At 37.2% G+C, this 17344-nt stretch overlaps 1 protein-coding gene and 1 long non-coding RNA gene across 2 annotated transcripts in view; one reads left to right on the top strand and one right to left on the bottom strand.

The window, feature by feature from the left end:
- The window catches only part of Patel14l2 (prostate and testis expressed 14-like 2), an 88715-nt gene that overhangs the window by 24182 nt on the left and 47189 nt on the right, over positions 1–17344 (bottom strand). The gene's annotated exons all lie outside the window — the stretch shown is intronic.
- Positions 13391–14697, top strand: LOC148004031 (uncharacterized). Its single transcript, XR_015627133.1, has 2 exons — positions 13391–13650; positions 14516–14697. It is a non-coding gene; the product is annotated as an uncharacterized LOC148004031 (long non-coding RNA).

Below are 17344 nucleotides of genomic sequence, written 5' to 3'. Positions count from 1 at the left end.
CTGAAGCCTGAGTTCAAAGGTTCAGTGATCAAAGAACTAAAGTCAAGTGATCAACCACACTCCAATGTGGCTCAGCTAATTAACATGTCCTATTAGAAGTAACACCTCACTCTAGCATGAGGCTTTCCATTTTACCTTTAAAAATCCATGGTTTTTCTGTGTGTTACACTGTGCTCCACTCTATAGGCAGTCCATTGTCCCTCACTACAAATACCTCTTACCTCTCTCTCTTCTCTTTTCTGCTCTTACCTTTGTTCCCTTCTCCCTCTATAAGATTTTTTTGTTCCCCATTCCCTGCCTTCTTTCTCTATTGAGCAAATAAATCTTCATGCTGAAACTTTATCTGAGAATTCTAGTAATGGAGATTCCAAGATTATACATTTCCTTTTACCTACAGAACTCACCACAAATTTCAGAAGAATTGAACAGCACTAGACATGTGTCAAAGGTGAAAGGCAGAAGCAAAAGCAAGGTGCTCATTCAAAGCCGGGCTTCGAGAACTACACAGGATCAGATTTTGTGACTCTGATCAAGAAGTAAGGCAATGGTCAAGTGAGGAGTTGTTGCATTCAGAGGTGACCCTTATGGGGAGGTCCATAAAAAGGTGAGGAGAACCAGAAGTCTTTTCTATATTAAGTCCTATGAAATGACAGTCTGTATAGTGGAAGATAAAGGTCTGATGCAGGAAGGCTAATCATATCAACAGGATAAGAAAAATACTATTCTGTCACTGTTGTTATCTCATCAAGAACTTTATTTGCCCAACTTTCAACCCAAATTTACTTCCATTACCAATGAAGCTAAATAAATTAAGAAGATTTTATATTTTGGAGATGTAAAGAAGTAAGCAATAGAAGAAAATGAGGGACTTGAAGACAAGGTGGAGGAAAGTGAGACTACAGTGTTCACTGCAGAAGAAATGGGAGAAATGGGGTGTGGCAATTTGGGAATGAAGAGTACATGGATCGCTGTTAGGGAGTCAGGTCCTAACTCCTACTCTTCACATCTGCCAAGTGGAACATACTGTGATAACCATTGTGTCTGCCCACTAACCTCAGTTCCTAACATCTGTCAGAATCTGAACTTAGTGGAAGCCTACCAGGAGGGAAAGGCCCATTAGGAGCCAAAGGAAACACTTCCTCTTGGCAGTGGGATCCTAGGCTCAGAGAGCAGCCAAAGACAAGATAGAGCTTGAGGCAAATCATGGCTGGTCAAGCATCTTCAAAAGCCAAGGCAGGGGAGAGAAGCCACTGGGATTCGAGGCCAGGGACTGAGCAGATATCCTGGGATAAGTTAGTCCATCTGCTTTGTTTCTTACATTTTCATTTCCTCTGGCCCCTGCACTGCCACAGTCAGTGGTCAGGTACTTTTGGCTTTCTTCTCACAAATGTTTTATTAACATTCAAGTGAAGATTTATGGCTATGATGCTGAAAGAAGTTTAATATCTGGTGCCTAATGATCTTGGGGGTTAACACAGAGTATGTCCTGAAAGAAAGAAAGAAAGATAGAAAGAAAGAAAGAAAGAAAGAAAGAAAGAAAGAAAGAAAGAAAGAAAGAGAGAAAGGAAGGTAGGAAGAAGGAAAGAGAGAAAAAATTACTTTCCTCCACCTGCTATATTTAAATATAAAATGTCCCATCTCACATGAAATGTAGTACTCAAAAAACAAAAACAAACAAACAAACAAGCAACAACAACAAGAAAGCCCTGAAAACTAAAATACTAGGTACCATCTTATCCTTCATGCAGGCTACAGTTACTTTCTCAAAACTGGATAGAAAGATAGGAAATATGGGGAGATATGTAAAAGCAGGAATATAAAAATAACCATTTAATATGGTGCTGCTTTATTTACAAAATCAAAATAATCTTACTCTCCAAGGCTTTACAACAAATGTCAATTGTGCTGTGCTCCTTGAATCTCAGCTGGAAAGAGACTCTGACATATGAAGAAAAGGAAGGAGAGAGGGAATGTAATTCACTTTCTAGAGTTCAATCCCCATCACCACATAGACCTGGGTTATAAAGTAATCATGTAACTCCAGAACCAACTTGGATGCCAGAAAATAATATGTTCAACGTGATTATTGGGTACATAGCAGGTAGGAGGGCAGCCTGGGATGGATAAAAGTTTACCTTAATAAGTAAATAAATGAGAAAATACATAATTGAATTAATGAACAAATGAATAAATAAGACCAGAATAATGCACAAGTATATATATATATATATATATATATATATATATATACATACATACATATATATATGTGTGTGTATGTGTGTGTGTGGTGTATCTGTGTGTGTGTGTGTGTGTGTGTGTGTGTGTGTGTGTGTGTATGTATATATGATACCAGTATTCAGGGTGGAAAAGTACTGGAAAGCAAACATTTTTGGATAGATGATTTTTTACTGAAATAGATGAAAAATAGACAGAATACCAATTTTTCATTTTGTTTATATGGTGGATTACACTGTTGAATTTTCATATATTGAACTACCCTTCTATCCCTGGAAGGAACCCTATTTCAACATGTTGGATTATGTTTTTTATGTGTTTCTGGATTTGGTTTGTATTTTATTGAGTATTTTTGCGTCAATGTACACAAGGAAAATTGGACTGAAATTGTCTTTTATTTGTTGAGTTTTATGTGGTTTAGGTACCAGGATGACTAGTTTTATAGAATGGGTTTTGCAATGTTTATTATGTTTCTGTTTTGTGAATACTTTGAGGAGTTTTTGTGTTAGGTCTTTGAATGTTTGGTAGAACTCTGTGTTGAGGTCATCATGTCCTGGAATTCTTTGACTGGAAGACGTAATGATTGCTTCTATATCATTCAGGCTTATAGGACTACTTAGATAGTTTACCAGATCTTGGTACAAAGTCTAAGTGTATCAAGGACCACCTCAACAAACCAGATACTGTCAAACTAATAGAAGGAAAACGGGGAAGATTCTCAAACACATTGGTACTGGAGAAATGTCCTGAACAGAACACCAATGACTTGTGCTCTGAGATCAAGAATCAACCAACGGGAGCTAATAAAGCTCCAAAGTTTCTGTAAGGCAAAGGACACAGTCATTAGCACAAAACTGCAACCAACAGATTGGGAAAAGTTCTTTACCAATCCTACATCAGATAGAGGCCAAATATCCAAAATATACAAAGAACTCATGAAGTTAGACTGCCGAGAAACAAATAACCCTATTAAAAGTGGGGTACAGAGCTAAACAAAGAAGGTACAGCTGAGGAATATTGAATGGTTGAGAAGCACCTAAAGAAATGTTCAACATCTTTAATCATCAGGAAAATACAAATCAAAACAGCTCACACCAGTCAGAATGGCTAAGATCAAAAACTCAGGATACAGTAGATGCTGGCAAGGATGTGGAGAAAGAGGAACACTCCTCCATTGCTGGTGGGATTCCAAACTGATGCAACCCTTCTGGAAATCAGTCTGGAGGTTCCTCAGAAAATTGGACCTTGCACTTCCTGTGGACCCAGCTATGCCTCTCTTGGGCATATACCCAAAAGATGCTCCAACATACAACAAAGACACATGCTCCACTATGTTCATAGCAGCCTTATTTATAATACCCAGAAGCTGGAAAGATCACAGATGCCCTTCATCAGAAGAATGGATACAGAAAATTTGATACATCTACACAATGCAGCACTACTCAGCTATCTAAAATAATGACTTTATGAAATTCATAGGCAAATGGATGGAACTAGAGAAAAATCATTCTGAGTGAGTTAACCCAATCACAGAAAAAAAACCCACATGGTATGCACTCATTGATAAGTGGATATTAGCCCAAATTCTCGAATTACCCTCTGGACACAGGATCCTAGGAACAGACTGGGAAAGGATCCTTCTGGTTTCCACTTGTATGCAAAGCTGACTCAGGCCACAGTTCTCTGTACACAGATCCCACTGGGAGAAGGCCAGTCTCCAAGAGTGCAGACACAAAGGCCTACAGGAGGGTCAAGCTACTGTCAGAGACAGCAACACCAGCTAACACCAGAGACAATTAGAGGGCGAGAGGCAAGTGTAGAAACCTAAGCAACAGAAACAGATTAATACATAAAGGAGGAAGAGAAGGCAGGAAATAATCAAACTCAGGGGTGAAATAAACCCAGTAGAATCAAAATGAACTACACAAAGAAGCAACAAAACCAGGAGCTGCTTCTTTGAGAAAATCAAAAAGATAGATAAAACCTTACCCAGATTAAGAAGAGGGCACAGAGAGTGTATCCACAATATCAAAATCAGAAATGAAAAGGGAGATATTAACAACAGAATCTGAAGAAATTAAAAAATTGCAGATCCTACAAAAAAAGGCTTACTAAATAAAACTATAAAATGTGGATGAAATGTACAATTTTTGAGGCAGTTAACAGCTATCAAAGATAAATCAGGATTATATAAACCATCTAAACATTCTCATATGTTTAAAGAAATGGAAGCAGTTATTTAAAATCTCCGAAAAAAAACCCAAAAAACAAAAAACAAAAAAACAAACAAGAACAACAACAAATAACCAGGACCAGATGGGTTCAGTGCAAAATTTTATCAGACCCTCATAGAAAACATAATACCAATACTGCCCAAAATATTCCACAAAATAGAAACAGCAGGAACACTATCCAATTCTTTCTATGAAGCCACAATTACACTTATACCTAAGCCATAAGAAGACCCAACAAAGAAAGAAAACTTCAGTCCATTTTCCCTTATGGATATTGTCAAAAAATTCTCTTTAAAATTCTTGCAAAGCAAATCCAAAAACACATCAAAACGATCATCCATCATAATCAAGAAGTCTTCATCCCAGGGATGCAGTGATGGTTAAATGCATGGAAATCCATCAACGTAATCTTGAATGGAACCAAACTCAAATAAAAAAAACCACATGATTGTCTCACTAGATCCTGAGAAAGCATCGACAAAATTCAACACCCCTCATGTTAAAAGTCTTGGAAAGATCAGGAACTCAATGACCATGCTTAAAAATAGTCAAGGCCATATACAGCAAAACAGTAGCTAACATCAAACCGAATGCAGAGAAACTTGAAGCAATTTCACTAAAATCAGGGACTAGACATGGCTGCCCACTCTTTCTCTACTTATTCAATGTAGTACTTGAATTCCTAGCCAGAGAAATCAGACAATGAAAGGAGGTCAAAGGGATACAAATTGAAAGTATGAAGTCAAAATACTACTATTTGCAGATGATATGATAGTATAGTTACCTGACCCCAAAAGTTCCACCATTGAACTCCTTACCCTGACAAACAACTTCAGTAAAGTGGCTGAATATAAAATTAACTCAAGCCAATCAGTATCTTTCCTCTACTCAAAGGATAAACAAGCCGAAAAAGAAATTAGGGAAATGACACCCTTTACAATAATCACAAATAATGTAAAATACATCAGTGTGACTATAACCAAGCAAGTCAAAGATGTGTATGTCAAGAACTTCCAAATATCTTTTTTTTTCTGAAAGAAATTGAAGGAGATTTCAGAAGAGAGAAATATCTCCAATGCTCATGGATTAGCAGGATTAATATAGTAAAAATGACCAAAAGCAATCTACAGATTCAACGATATCCCCATCAAATTTCCAACAAAATTCATCATAGAGTTAGAATGAACAATTTGGCAATTCATATGGCATAACAAAAAACCCAGCATAGTGAAAACTGTTCTCAAAAATAAATGAAAATCTGGAGAAATGACCATCCCTAACCTCAAGCTATATTACAGAGCAAACATGATAAAAACTGTTTGTTATTGGTACAGAGAAAGGCAGGTAGATCAATGGAATAGAATTAAAGACCCAGAAATGATCCACACATCTGTGGTCACTTGATCTTTGACAAATGAGCTAAAACCATGCAGTGGAAAAAAGATAACATTTCAACAAAAGGTGCTGGTTCAACTGGAGTTCATCATCTAGAAGAATGGAAATCAATCTATTCTTTTTGCCCTCAACAAAACTCACATCCAAGTGGATAAAAGAATTCTGATAAAATGGAGTACAATCAAACTAATAGATGAAAAAGTGGGGAAAACCCACGTGAACACATGGGCACTGGGGAAACTTTCCTGGTCAAAAGTCGACAAATGCGTCCTCATAAAACTGCAAAGCTCACTAAGACAAAGATATTGTCAGTAGGACATAATGGCCATCATCAGATTGGGAAAAGATCTTTACCAATCCTACATCTGATATAGGGCTATTATCCAATGTATACAAAGAATTCAAGAAGTTAGACTCCAGAGAGCCAAATAACCCTATTAAAAATGGGTGCAGAGCTAAACAAAAAATTCTTAGCTGAGGAAAATCGAATGTCTACAAAGTACCTAAAGAAATGTTCACCATCCTTAGTCATCAGGGTAATGCAAATCAAAACAACTCTGAGATTCTCCCACACAACCATCAGAATGGCTAAGATAAAAAACTCAGGTGACAACAGATGCTGGTGAGGATGTGGAGAAAGAGGAACACTCCTCCATTGTTGTTGGAATTGCAAGCTGGTACAACTAGTGTTGGCTCCTCAGAAAATTGGACATAGTACTACCTGATGACCCAGCTATACCACTTTGGGCACATACCCAAAAGATGCTCCCACATAGTAACTGAGGCGTCATAGAAAGAATCAGTTAGTGTCTCTTCGGTTTTTATTTTATGGAATAGTTTGAGAAGTATTGGTTCTAAGTATTCTTTGAAGGTCTGATAGAATTCTCTCCTTGGCTTTTTTTTTTGAGCTGGGGGGTTTGGATACTTCTAATTACTGCCTTTTTCCTTAGGAGTTAAGGGACTGTTCAGATTGTTTTAATGTTCCTGATTTAAATATAGTAATTGGTATCTCTAGAAAATCTTCCTTTTCATCTAGATTTTTCAGTTTTTTAGTATAGACTTTTGTCATAGGTTTTGATGATTTTTTTGGATTTATTCACTTTCTTTTGTTAATTGTCCCTTTTCCGTTCTGAGTTTGTTAACCTGGATAATGTCTCTGTGCTCTATCATTAGTCTGTTTAAGGGATTATCTATCTTGTTGATTTTCTCTGATAAATAGCTTAGTTTTGTTGAATATTTGTATAGCTCTCTCTGTTTCTCCTTGGTTTATTACTTCTCTGAATTTCATTATTTCCTGACATTTATTCTTCTTGTGTATAGTTTCTTCTTTTTATTCTTGGGCTTTTAGATGTGCTGTTTAAGCTGCTAGTGTAGGGTGTCTCCAATTACTTTATGAAGGCACTCAAGCCTACAGATATCCTCTTGGCACTACATTTTTGTGTCCCAAAATTGTGGGTATGCTGTGCCTTTGTTCTTTATAACTTCTAAAACTCTTTATTTTCTTTCTGTACTTCTTTCCTGACCAAGTTATTATTGAGTAATGTGTCATTCAGTTTCCATGAGTATGTGGGATTTTTTGTTCTTCTTGTCATTATTAAAGACCAGTCTTGTCCCATGGTGATCTGATAGGATGCATGGGTTAATTTCAATCTCTTTTTATCTGTTGAGGCCAATTATATGGTCAATTTTTGAGAAGGTATGTTGCGGTACTGAGAAGATTATTTATTTCTTTATTTTATGGTGAAAATTTCTGTAGATATCTGTTAAACCCATTTGGTTAAAAACTTCTCTTAGTTGCACTGATTCTCAATTTAGTTTCTCTTTCTATGATCCATTGGTGAGAGTGGGGTGTTGAAGTCTCCTACTATTATTTTGTGAGATTCAATGTGTGCTTTGGTATTTGTTACCATTTCTTTTACAAATCTTGTTTTCCTTGCATTTTTACATAGATGCACATAATCGAGAGTTCAACTTTGTGAATTTTTCTTTGATCAGTATGTAGTGTCTTTCCTTATTGTAATACCTTTTGCTTGAAAATGTATGTTACTGAATATTAGAATGGTTACTTGACCTGTTTCTTGGGATCATTAACTTGGACATTTTTTACCAGCCTTTTACTTTGAGGTAATTTCTGTATTTGTCACTAAGGTGTTTTTCCAATACACAGTAATATGCTGGGTGTTATTTTTGTATCCATTATGCTATTCTATGTCTTTTTATTCTAGAATATAGTCCAGCAATGTTGAGAGAAATTAAAGACCAATGATTTTACTGTTATTTTTGTGGTTAGATGTGGAATTATGTATGTGTGTAACTCTTCTTTTGGGTTTGTTGTAAGAAGATTAATTTTTTGTTTTGTCTTGGGTGTATGGTGGTGGTATTCCTCTTCTATTACCCTCAGTGGGGCTGGTGTAGTGGAAAGATATTTCTTAAAACTTCATATGTCGGGGCTGGGGATTTAGCTCAGTGGTAGAGCGCTTACCTAGGAAGCACAAGGCCCTGGGTTCGGTCCCCAGCTCCGAAAAAAAGAACCAAAAAAAAAAAAACTTCATATGTCATGGAATTTTTTTGGTTTCTTCATCTATGGTTAATTTTAAGTTTTTCTGCGTTCTGTTGCTTATGCTGGCATTTGTGTTTTCTTAGGCTCTGTACGACATCTGTCCAAGAGCCTCTGGCATTTAGAGTCTCTTTTGAGAAGTCTGGTATTATTTTGATAGGTTTGCTTTTATATGTTACTTGACTTTTTCCCTTACAGCTTTTAATATTCTTTCTTTTTTCTGTGCATTTGGTGTTTTCATTACTATGTGACTGGAGTAATTTCTTTTCTGTTCCAATCTCTTTGGAGTTCTGTAGGATTCTTATAGGTTTATGGGCATCCCTTTCTTTAATATTGGGAAGTTTTCTATGATTTAATTGAAGTTGTTTTCTAGCCTTTTGAACGGGGAATCTTCACTCTATTCTATTCCTATTATTCTGATGTTTGGTCTTTTCATTGTGTCCTTAATTTACTGGATGTTTTTGGTTAGGAGCTTTTAAACTATGTATTTTCTTTGACTGTTGTCTGAATGTATTCTATGTTATCTTCTACACATGGGATTCTTCTATCTCTCATATACTCTTGGTTATGCCCTCATCTATGATGGCTTATCTCTTTCCTAGTATATTTATCTCCTTAGATGTCTTTCTTTGTGATTTCTTTATCATTTTTATTTCCACTTTTAGATCCTGGAAAGTTTTTTTCAATTCCTTTACCTGACTGATTACTTTTCTTGTATTTCTTTAAGGGATTTATGTGTTTCTTCTAAGGGGTTCTACTTGTTTACCTTTGTTCTCCTTTATGTCTTTAAGGGAGTTATTTATGTCCTCCTCATGTCTACCTATCATCTTCATAAAATTGGATTCAGATAAAAATCCTGCTTTTCATGCATGTTGGGTATCTATCCATGTTAAGAGAATCAGGTTCTAATGTTTCCAAATGGTACTGGTTTCAGTTGATTATTTTCCTTGATTTGCCTCTAACCATCTGGTTACCTCTGGTGCTGAAGAGCCTTTCTGTCTCTGACTAGAACTTGTCCCTTCTATAAGCCTGGTTATGGTGAGTCTCCTTGGGTCAGTTTGTTTTATGTTGTGGGATGCATGTTTGAAGAGACTTCTCTGTTAGCCTGGAGGTGTCAGAACTCCTGGCAGTGGGAGGTGGGGGAGTGGTCAAGCTATATTTCAATATGGGCAGAATGGGCTGTGCTAAGGTCAACTTCTGATCCTTAATGAACCAAAAGAAGAAAGTCGGTTTCTCTGGTAAGGTGGGAGGTTCTGTGTTCTCTGGACCAGGGATCCCAGTGATTTTGAGGGTGTCAGAACTGCTTTGCTTGAAGTGTCTTTGGATGTGGGTGAGGTGTGGAGGGTTGGATAATTTGTCTTATTACCTGTAGTTTTCTGTACCTTTTTGTCCATCTGGTGTTTAGTTTAGAACACTGCAGTGCAATCTAATTCTTTTACATAAAGGAAGGGGCTGAATATAGAAAAAAAAAACCCTGAGGATTCTGTGCCTCTGATTTGATGTTGATGCTATGTTTGGTTTATTATGCTGCAGTGTGGAGCTAAGCTGCAGCTTGCAGCATGTGCATTGATGCCACATGGCCCTCAGTGCAAGCAGGCAGAAGAGTGGGGTCTAGCAGTCTCATGTCCTGTTTAAATGTGGGCATATGGTAGAGTGATCACAGGAAGGGTAGCTCTAGGTTGAGATGACCAAGGCAGACTGCTGTGCCTGTGAGAAGGTGTTGAAAATGTTGTTACAAGTTTTCAGTTGTTCATCCTTAGGTCTGAAGGCTACTTCTCAGGAAGCCATGCCCCAATGTCGTAGTATTTCTCTTTGGTTCAGCTAATCCATGGCTGTATTTTGCCACTGCTTCTGCCTTAAGTCCCAACTCTGGGCTGGGATGCTCCATCCAGTCTCTGTGGCTTTCTTTGTGCAGCATTGAATAAAGCTAGCAGGCTGTATTTATAAATACATAATAATTAATGAATATATCATAACATTAAGAAAAATTGAGGGCATGGTATAATTCCTAGCAGCAGAAGAGTTTAATGCAAATTAAATAAATGTGTAAGATTTTTTAAAATAATAAATGTAAAAAAAGACAGTCATGTACACATTAGCCATCATATTTTCCATTCATTGTTTTGTGAATCTTCAACCTTTCAACTTCGTTAAAAACTAGGTCATCTAAGGTGGCTTTTTCATTCTTATCAATTATTTAAGTCTATAACTAATAAACGTCATTTAGAAATTGTGAGTGTAAAAAAGTATGTGACACCCATAAATTATTTTTTATTATTAAAGCTTTTCTGGTTATTATAAAGTTAATATGCCTGTTTTTAACGTGTTAGTCTTGATTATGTCTAAAAGTTCAAAATAAAGAACATTAAGCCCAAACTCCTTCTCATTTCCTAGATATCTGAAACAATAGAATGAGCACAGAAAAAACTGACAGTGTCAAATACTGGCATAGACATGCAGCAGCTACTTTGAGAATGTCCTGCTGTGCAGAGATCCTGGCAGTGTCCTGTGAAACTAACCACTTACTTATAATTGGGCCTTATAGTGGTCTAAATGAGAATGGACCTTATCGGCCTAGATATTTGAAGGTTTTGGTCCATGATAATCTGCATGATATTTGGTCCACGAAATCTGCATGATATTGATAAAGAGACAGGCAAATAGATCAATGAAATAGATTTGAAGACCCAGAAATTAACACAAACACCTCTGGCCACTTGATCGTGGAATAAAGCTAAAACCATCCAGTGGAAAAAAGATAGCATTTTGAACAAATGTTGCTGGCTCAACTGGCAGTCTGCATGTAGAAGAAGAGAAATTAATCCATTCTTATATCCTTGTGCAATGCTCAAGTCCTAGTTGATCAAAGACCTCCACATAAAACCAAACAGAAGAGATAGAGGGGAAGAAACTAGAATAATTGTGCACAGGGGAAAACTTCCTGAAAGGAACAACAATGGCTTATGCTTTAAGATCAACAATCAACAAATGGGACCTCATAAAATTGAAAAGTTTCTGTAAGGTAAAAGACACGGTCAATAACACAAAATGGCAACCTACAGATTAGGAAAACATCTTTACCAACCCTATATTTGATAGAGGGTCAATATCAAAAATAGACAAAGAACTGAAGAAGTTAGAGTCCAGAGAACTAAATGATCTTATTAAAAAGTGGAGTACAGAACTAAATTGAAATTTTTCAACTGAGGAATATGGAATAGCTCAGAAGAACTTAAAGAAATGTTCTACATTCTTAGTCATCAGGTAAATGCAAATCAAAACAACACTGAGATTCCACCTTACATCAATCAGAATGGCTAAGACCAAAAACTCAGGTAACAACAGAAGCTGGTGAGGATATGGAGAAAGATGAACACTCTTCCATTGCTGGTGTGACTACAAGCTTATAAAACCACTTTGGAACTCAGTTTTGCCGTTCCTGAGAAAATTGGACATAGTAATATGTGAGTACCACTACGCTATACTACTATTAGGCCTATACCCCAAAATACTTCAACATATAACAAAGACACATGCTGCACTGTTCATATCAGCCTTATTTACAATATCCAGAAGAAGGAAACAACATTGATGTCCCTCAAAAGAAAAATAGATACAGAAATGTGTTTTATTTACACAATGATGTAGTACTCTGCTTTTAAAAACAATGACTTCTTGAAATTCAAAATCAAATGAATGAAACTAGAAAATATCATCCTGAGCGAGGTAACACAGACACAAAAGGACACAAATGGTATGTACTGTTAAGTGGATATTAGCCCAAAAACTCACAATACCCATGATACAATTCATATACTATATTGAGCTTGGAAGCAAGGAAGACCCTGTTGTGAATGTTTTTGTCCTATGTTAAGTGAACAACAGGGTGTTTGTGGGAGGTGTAGGGAAAGGGGGACATGGGAGTGTGAAAGTATGTGAAGGAAATAAAGGGGTCAGTTACAGGAACTGGGGATATGACAAATGCTAAGGATCAGGACACCGAACAAAAATGTGTAGCAGAGGGAATGAGGAACTGGTGATAGCCACTGGAGGGTCTCAGACACAAAGGAAATATGAGGCTCCCAGTATCCAATGAGGATAACTTTAGCTGAAATGTGCAAAGAAAAGGGAGATAGAAGCTGTACAGACAACTTTCAGTAGATAAGCATGTATCCCACTCAAGGGATGGGGCCACCCATACATCTCAAAATTTTTTAATCCAGAAATGTTCCTGTCTAAAGGAGGAACAGGGACAATAAATAGAACAGCCAGTGAAGCAAGGGCAAACCAAGCACTGCCCTACCTGGTGTCTGCACAAACCAAACCAAGCACCGTTGCCACGGTCAAGAGGTCTTGCTAACAAGCACCTGGTGTGATGGTTCCTTGGGAAATCCAGCCACAACTGACAAAAGCAGATGTGGATTCTTGGAGCTAACCATCACACGGAACTAAGGAACCCTAGTCGGAGGAAGACTGGCAAAAGAACTGGAGGAACAGAGGGGGATTGCAACCCCATTGGAAGAACAGCATTGGCTGACCTGACTATCCAATTTTCCCTGAGACTAGATCACAAACCAAGGAGTGTACCTGGAGTGATTCATGGATCCAGATACATACGTAGCAGGGGATAGCCTTGCCTGACAGCAATAAAAGGGAAGGTCCTTTGTCCCAGGGAGTTTTGATGTCTCAGTTGGAGTGATGGGATAGGAGAGTTTGGGTGGGTGGCGGAGCACCCTCAGACTTGTAAAGGGGGATGGGGAGGGCATATGTTGGATGGGTGGTTGGTGAAGAGGTGAACAGGACATGGGACATCATTCAAGATGTAAACAAACTGATAGTGACATGCCCAAAAGTTTGTAAAGCCATGCCAAGAAGTGCTTGCTGTCAGGAGCCAGATATGTGTATCTCCTGAGAGGCTCTGTCAGAGTCCTACTGATATAGATGAGGATGCTTGCAGCTAACAATTGAACTGTACAAGGGAACCCCAATGGAGGAGTTAGAGAAAAGGCTACAGGAGCTGAAGGGGTTTACAGCACCATAGGAAGAAGAACATTATCAACCAATCAGACCCTCCCACCAGAGCTCCCAGGGACTAAACCACCAACCAATGAGAACACATGGAGGGACCCATGACTCCAGCTACATTTGTACCAGAAGATGGTAAAGTCCAGCGAAAATAGGAGGAAAAGACCTTGGTCCTGTGAAGGCTTGTTTCCTCAATTAAAGGTAATGTCAAGGTGTTGAGGTTGAAGTTGGTGGGCGGGGGTGGGAGCATCCTCATAGAAGCAGGCAGACAGGCTAGGGGGTATGTGAGAGGGGAAGGAAGAGGATCGCATTTGAAATGTAAATACATAAAATATACAAGAAAAATAAAATTTGAAAAATAATAAAATAATAAAAAATAGAGACATTAATCAAAAATAATCATAATGATAACAACATCAATGACAACCATATTAAAGCTTAACAACACTAGTATGAAACAAAAAGACCATCTAAGGTATCATAGATTTTGTTTTCTGTTGGCTATCTAAAGCTGAATTTGAGGCCTACCATTAAGAGTTGCTTATTTTACCAGTAAGACTTCCTTGAAAAAAAAACCTAATTTTTTTGTTTACATGTAACTCTAAAATTGGGGATAGCTTCTATGTTAGGAATGGGGAATGTGTTTACTTTTCTCAGTTCTAGCACTCATTCTGGTGTAGACCCATGCAGGACCTCTGCATGTTGCCTCAAACTCTGTGAGTGCCTATGTTCATAAAATTTGTTTATGTAAAAGTTCTTATTGTTTTAATGTTCTCTCTTCCCTCTGGCTTTTACACTCATTCTATATCCTCTTCCACAAGGTTTCCTGAGTCCTAAAGGGAGGGATTTGATGGAGATAGTCCACTGAAAGCTGAATATTCTGTGGTCTCTGATTCTCTGTATATTGTCTGGCTATAATTCTCTGTCTTTGTTCCCATATGATGCTTATGATGAGGTGCCTCTGATGATGACTGACTAAGTTATCTATGAATGTAACAGAATTTCGTTAAAGTCATTTTGTTATGACATTTGATTTCCTGAACAGTAGTCTTTGGTTTTCCCCTAGGTTCCTGGACCATTGCATCGCGGGTTTTTGGCCATGTAAGAAGCATTGGGCATGTGTTCCATATCATAGTGGACTTTGAATGCAATTAAAAATTGATTGGTTATTCTCATAAGCTTTGTGTCACTATTATAGCTGTATATCTAGCAGTCAGGTGACTTTTGTGGATTAGAGCACTTGTAGCTGGGTTAGTGTTTAAATTTCTCCCTTGGCAGTATGCAGAATACTTTCTAGTAACATGCACGTTAATCCACTTGGGTGAAGGCTCTATCTAGGTGTTGTCTTCAATAGAGCCTTACCATCAGTTTGTAAAGAATCATCAATAATCTTGGCATTAGCCTAGGTTTTTGGAGTTTCCCAGGGGACCATTTGAGCAAAAACTTGATTAGGTATAATCCATTCCTGGTGCTGGAATGTTGATCTCTTGATGAGAGATGTCCATTTGTTCCTCTGTCTCCCCCATTATTTGGCAATTACATTAAAATTATTTTACATATAAACATATTTAGCAGAACTTTTACTGTATTAGGTTTCCATATGAACCCTCAAATGATCTTAGTTTTAGATGTCCTTCCTAGTATTTTGTCACTTGCCCCTACTCCTTTCAACCCCTCTATGTTAGAATCCCCTATTCTAGCAATAGTCTTTTGTACACTGTAAATATCTAGTCTATTCCCCTTTCATTGGGGGATTCATCCCTTTTCCCTAGTATCGAAAACTTTTAAATATAATTATTTTCCATTTTTATTTCTTTCATCCATCCTCTTCTTTCTCCTCCTCTTTTCAAAATTATGTATTTCATTTGCTCATTTATTAATTGACAATTTAATTCTTTGGAATTTAGTTTCAGTAACTTTTGGGTATTAGCTCTGATGCTTCAGACATGTGTTCTGTGCTTGGAGTACCATCACATATTAGGAAATTAGTAAAGGTCAATAGGAGGTAGGCCTTCAAGGGAGGAAAATTGAAATGGGGTGGTATAAATAGTGATACGGAAAGGCTGAATATTTAGGACAGGGAAGAGTAGGGTAGAGGAGGAAATATGGAAATGGATAAATAAAGAGTGCTGTAATTATATGAATTTTTACTAAATTTTTTGAGTGTCTGTTTGTGTGTGTGTGTGTGTGTATGTGTGTGTGTGTGTATGTGTGTGTGTGTGTGTGTGTGTGTGTGTGTGTGCGTATGCATGTGTATGTGTAGGTGTACTCTACATGTGGTATCCTATAAACCCACATTCTCCTTCTTTCATGTGAATCTTAGGAACTGAACTCAGACAGATCATTGGGCTAATGACAAGTAACTTTACCCACATTTAAAATCACATGATTTTAAGCTTGATAGGAGACAGTATAACGCAGATGTAAGTACAAAAGCCACCAAGTCTGACCATTAAATTCAGCCTTCAGAACAAACATGTTAGAAGATTACTATTGTTTCCTGCATGTTCAGGACCTCCACATATATGTGGCATGTCAACACAGAAACACGAAATAACAAATGTAAATAACTTTTAATTAAATGTAATCTAGACAGCCATATAGTACAAATGAAATAAATCTTAAAGAGTGCACAATGAATGTCAGAGTATCAAATATAATATACTAAGATACACGTCAACTGCAAAAGACATGTAAGGCATATGGTGGAGAGTGCAAAGTATAGGCTTTAAGTTAAGGTCAGCAGTGGAATATTTGCTGGGATGCTTCAGAATGAGGATTCAATGGACAGTACTGAAAAACAGAGTTACAGTGATATTTAATTTTTATAAGTATATAAATATTCATATGTAAATACATCATAACTTACTAATGATTTTAAAACTTTAAAATATAAATCTGAACAGGACAACAAACTGTTTCTTTGCAGTTTGGATGGAGTTAAAAGTCATTTTTCCTCTGGACAATGTTGTCTGTATTTTTTTTCAGTTCAATAAGCACTGTGGTAGAAATACATAAAAATAAAGATGCAAATAATACCAACTTCAAGTGTATGTAATGTACTAGGAATTATACTGTTTAATCTTTCCACATGTACTCAAAGTAGAATTGTGTGCTGTGTTGCTGAATATTAGCCTATGTGATGGCTAATGTTAACTGTAAATGTCACTGTATTAAGTTATCCAAGAACTTTCTCAAACACTACTCTGGGTATGTCTGTGACATTTCTAGATATGATTAGGATATGAAGTCTTAGGGATTGGGGATTTAGCTCAGTGCTAGAGCGCTTGCCTAGCAAGTGCAAGGCCCTGGGTTCGGTCCCCAGCTCTGAAAAAAAAAAGAATATGAAGTCTTTGACCTAGTTAATGGATTAAAGCATTGATATTTTAATTTTGGATATATTACTAAGAGAGTTACAGGCTGGGTTAGAGAAAGAAGTCACTGGGGTTGTGGCCTTACAGTCTCTATTATGACCTGTTCCCAACCTACTATGATCAGGTATGTGTCCTACATTCCATTATGTGAACATCTCTGCTCCACTACATCTACCATGATTAAATCATAATCTAAAGTCAATCATGGCTCTATTATAATGTTTTACTCAGGTCACAGTAGTGGTGAACCAGATAGCCTAAGTATTCCATTCAATAAATAAAAATGAAGATAGGTACTGTAATTAATGTTTGCTATACTCTTTGGCTGACGAGGCATCATTAATCTGAAGGTTAATAGAAGGTGGCTATGAGGGGTGTTATATACACTAGTATGAAAACCAGTGTTGATAAATGTAGCAGACAAAAGAATCATGGAAATTGTGGCAAACATCATTGTTGATGAAAGGATGGAGGAAGCAAAAGCTGGAACCACAGGGGAAGCAGAGACTATCCCTATATCC

Source organism: Rattus norvegicus, chromosome 8 (assembly GCF_021556685.1).
Source record: "Rattus norvegicus strain SHRSP/BbbUtx chromosome 8, alternate assembly SHRSP_T2T, whole genome shotgun sequence".
In the NCBI taxonomy this organism is placed as follows: Eukaryota; Metazoa; Chordata; class Mammalia; order Rodentia; family Muridae; genus Rattus; species Rattus norvegicus.
The sequence above is the reverse complement of the archived record's forward strand: the minus strand, read 5'-3'. Positions and strand labels throughout refer to the sequence as shown.